The 3,809-nt window shown below is 47.0% G+C and overlaps 1 pseudogene; it reads left to right on the top strand.

Annotated features, from left to right (window-relative positions):
- Window positions 1-2,378, top strand: part of LOC124002277 — a 4,997-nt pseudogene extending 2,619 nt beyond the window's left edge.
- The last annotated feature ends 1,431 nt before the right edge of the window (window positions 2,379-3,809 follow it).

Below are 3,809 nucleotides of genomic sequence, written 5' to 3'. Positions count from 1 at the left end.
GCAAAGCTGTCAAGGCAAAGGGTGGCTACTTTAAAGAATCTAAAATATATTTTGATTTCACATATTTTTTGGGGGGAGGGGTTACTACATGATTCCATATGTGTTATTTCATAGTTTTGATGTCTTCACTATTATTCTACAATGTAAGAAGAAGAAGAAGAGGGAGGGAGAGAGGGAGGGAGGGAGAGGGAGAGAGAGACTCATGTGCAGTAAAACCTAGAATATGTGGACAAATACCTAAGTCGGAACCATCCAGAGTAGTGATGCTAGGCGATCAGTCAGCAAATGTCCATGTAATGAGAACTCCATACTAAGTATCTCACCTGAACTTTCACTTTCATTTCCTGTTCTCCCTCCCTCCAGGTCTGGGGTTTAACATCGTGGGGGGTCTGGACCAGCAGTATGTCCTGAATGACAGTGGGATTTATGTGGCCAAAATCAAACAGAATGGAGCTGCAGCGCTGGATGGAAGATTACAAGAAGGAGACAAGATATTGGCGGTAAACATTGACTTTCACTTTTTTTTTTTTTTGAGGTTTGGAGAAGCGAACCTCGTCCCCAGTGGCTCAATTGCTAGAGAGCCGACTGGTGGACTAGATTAGAGATCAGAGGGTAAGAAGGGGGAATGTCATGTGATGTTTGAATCAATCAATCAATCAATCGTCTATCTGGGAAATTTGTATTAGGCTTGAGATTCCAGCCATCTACTGTAGAATTGTGGCTTTAATTTCATGAGGCTTTTCACTGCACGGGAGATCCTAAACGATCATGGTACTGACAGTTCTAGTGCTCGATAATGTATCAAGCTCCTATGATGTTATTTTCCCCTCTTGTCTTTATGTAGATTAATGGTCACAAGCTGGAGCACCTGTCACACAGAGCATGGTGGATCTCTTCACGTCAGCGGGAGAGGACGTGCAGCTTCGCGTGCAGCAGAGGGTGTGTGTGGGACAACCGCAGGCTCTTTTTCTTCACTCGTCTGAGACTTCTCAATCAACTGTCTTGGACGGGTCATATTCATTAGGGCACATTGTAGCAAAGTGTTTCGCAACTGATAACAAAACAACAACAACAAAAAAGCATTTCTTATTGGACACATTGAGATATACTGAGGGATATATATAGTCTAGTGCTGTTTGGGGCCCACTGAACACAACTCAGATATGATATAAGATGTGTTATTTTGTTGCCCTCTTCTCTGTCCCAACAGCCCACCATGGTCATGAATGTTCCCCCCCAGTTCCAGGCCTGACTGCGACTCTTCTGTCTCCTCCTTGGTAATCCTTGTGGCCGTCCTGGGAGCTGCTGCAGCCGTTACCGTCCTCTACATGCGCTTCCAGCCACAACTGAGGAGACATTTTTAACACGCTAATTTTCTCCTCAAAAGCATTTTTTTTTTTTTAAGAGCAAAAGCTGGGACTGAACTTTGCTGAAGGTTAAAAAAAAATAAAACGAATAAAAATAAAACAAGAGGAAGAGACGAACTATAAAAAAGTAAGCCATGTTTCCAATTTATAGTTGTTCATGTGGTTAGAATTATAATTATGCACCCCCCCCCCCCCCCCTTCTGTGTATTTTGTGATTGTCATAGTTGCTTAACCCAAATGATACAAGTATTTTGGTCTCTTTGCCAAAGGGATAACAACCATGACATGACGAGCTAACCGTTGTCGTTGTATAACTAAGAAAGCTGTAGGATTCACAATAAACATGGTATTCCTACTGCTGAGCGGAGCTGTGCTCCTCAGACAGAAGGACTTGGGTGGCTAAAAAGCCTGTTTATTCCAAATATATATATATTTTTTGTATATCCATCAGGAGGAGAGAGATTTATTTGTAGAGTTTCTAGGCAGACTTTGAGCCCCTGACTCATTCTGACGGCACATTAGTTTCGTGTTCTCGCAGGGAGGTTTTTTTTGTGTCTCTTTTGGAAAGGTCCATGTTGTTGTCTGTCACTCAGAGGACCTTTTGTAACTGAATGGCTGATCTGTTTTGGGGGGAGCCTGGCTATGAGAACTCACTCGCTGTAGATTTGGATTTAGCTCGTCTGTTTTATACAGATGCATACTAGCTATGTGTTTTTGTTGTGCTCTTTCTTTTGGTTTATGTTCTGACCCCCCCCCCGTCGTAGAAACGTCTCTATAATGGAGCGAACATACTTCCAGGTGCAGTAGCTGTATGTGTGTGAAGGTAACGTGTTGGGAGGTGGTTCAAACTGGTCACAATGACGAGGTGGATGTGCTGTGAACATAGTAGCCTGGTCCCAGATCTGTAGTCTCCATCTGTAGCCTGGTCCCAGATCTGTTGTCTCCTTCTATAGCCTGGTCCCAGATCTGTTGTCTCCTTCTATAGCCTGGTCCCAGATCTGTGGTCTCCTTCTATAGCCTGGTCCCAGATCTGTGGTCTCCTTCTGTAGCCTGGTCCCAGATCTGTTGGCTCCTCCTGTAGCCTGGTCCCAGACCGGGTGGCTCCTCCTGTAGCCTGGTCCCAGACCGGGTGGCTCCTCCTGTAGCCTGGTCCCAGACCGGGTGGCTCCTCCTGTAGCCTGGTCCCAGACCGGGTGGCTCCTCCTGTAGCCTGGTCCCAGACCGGGTGGCTCCTCCTGTAGCCTGGTCCCAGACCGGGTGGCTCCTCCTGTAGCCTGGTCCCAGACCGGGTGGCTCCTCCTGTAGCCTGGTCCCAGACCGGGTGGCTCCTCCTGTAGCCTGGTCCCAGATCGGGTGGCTCCTCCTGTAGCCTGGTCCCAGACCGGGTGGCTCCTCCTGTAGCCTGGTCCCAGATCTGGGTGGCTCCTCCTGTAGCCTGGTCCCAGATCTGGGTGGCTCCTCCTGTAGCCTGGTCCCAGATCTGGGTGGCTCCTCCTGTAGCCTGGTCCCAGATCTGGGTGGCTCCTCCTGTAGCCTGGTCCCAGATCTGGGTGGCTCCTCCTGTAGCCTGGTCCCAGATCTGTTGACAGTTTGGCGTGACAAGGTGTCAGCATGATTGTACTGAGGTTGATGTAAACCAGGCATCTCTTTAGAGTGTATGTCACCTCCCACGTGTTATGTGTCTGAAAGAGAGATGGGTATTTTAAATGCTTCCGGGTTCACATTGAGGCTTGGGTTTATCGTTAAGGCATTTTCTGTTAATCTAATCCAGATGTGTGCGTCACGTGAAACAGTAACGGCCGTAGGCTACATGTTTTACGGAAGGGGAAATATGTCGCTTAATCTATTGCTTTCATTTGTTTGTAAAGGAAAACTAAATATTGTGACTTTGAAAGGAATGACGAAAGGTCAAAACAACTCCATGGGAAGCCATTCTGTTGATCCTCTGATAACGGCCTGATGCTGCCACCTAGTGAACGTTTAGCATTCCTGCAGCTCATCCGATCACTGTAATAGACGCTGGACTAACTAGGTGTCATTGGGTGTGCAGCAGGCCCTGTGTTGTCCTAAATGGCCCCATATTCCCTATCTGGTGCATTACTTTTGACCAGGTCCCCAATAGGTAGTGCTGCTGGCGCGCGGGGGAAGCGCGCTCTTTTCAATTTGAGAATACACATAGCTGGTAAAAAAAGATTTCTGTAAAGTTACATCTGATAAATATTTTCAATTTAATTACCGCAGAAATTCCATGAAAAACTAAATAAATATGTATATCAGCATAAAGGTAACAAACTCGCTTTAGTGCGGTGCCGAACTGCGGCAACAAGCGTCAAAAATAGGGCGGGTATTGAGAACGGGCTTGGTGGCGCGTTCTCTCCTGGTCCAACACGCTCTGCGCTCACTGCGCGCGGCCCAAATCAGGACAGTAGTCTGGTCCAACAC

The sequence above is a fragment of the Oncorhynchus gorbuscha genome, linkage group LG17 (assembly GCF_021184085.1).
Source record: "Oncorhynchus gorbuscha isolate QuinsamMale2020 ecotype Even-year linkage group LG17, OgorEven_v1.0, whole genome shotgun sequence".
In the NCBI taxonomy this organism is placed as follows: Eukaryota; Metazoa; Chordata; class Actinopteri; order Salmoniformes; family Salmonidae; genus Oncorhynchus; species Oncorhynchus gorbuscha.
Note: the sequence above shows the minus strand (reverse complement) of the source record. Positions and strands in the feature narration are given on the sequence as shown.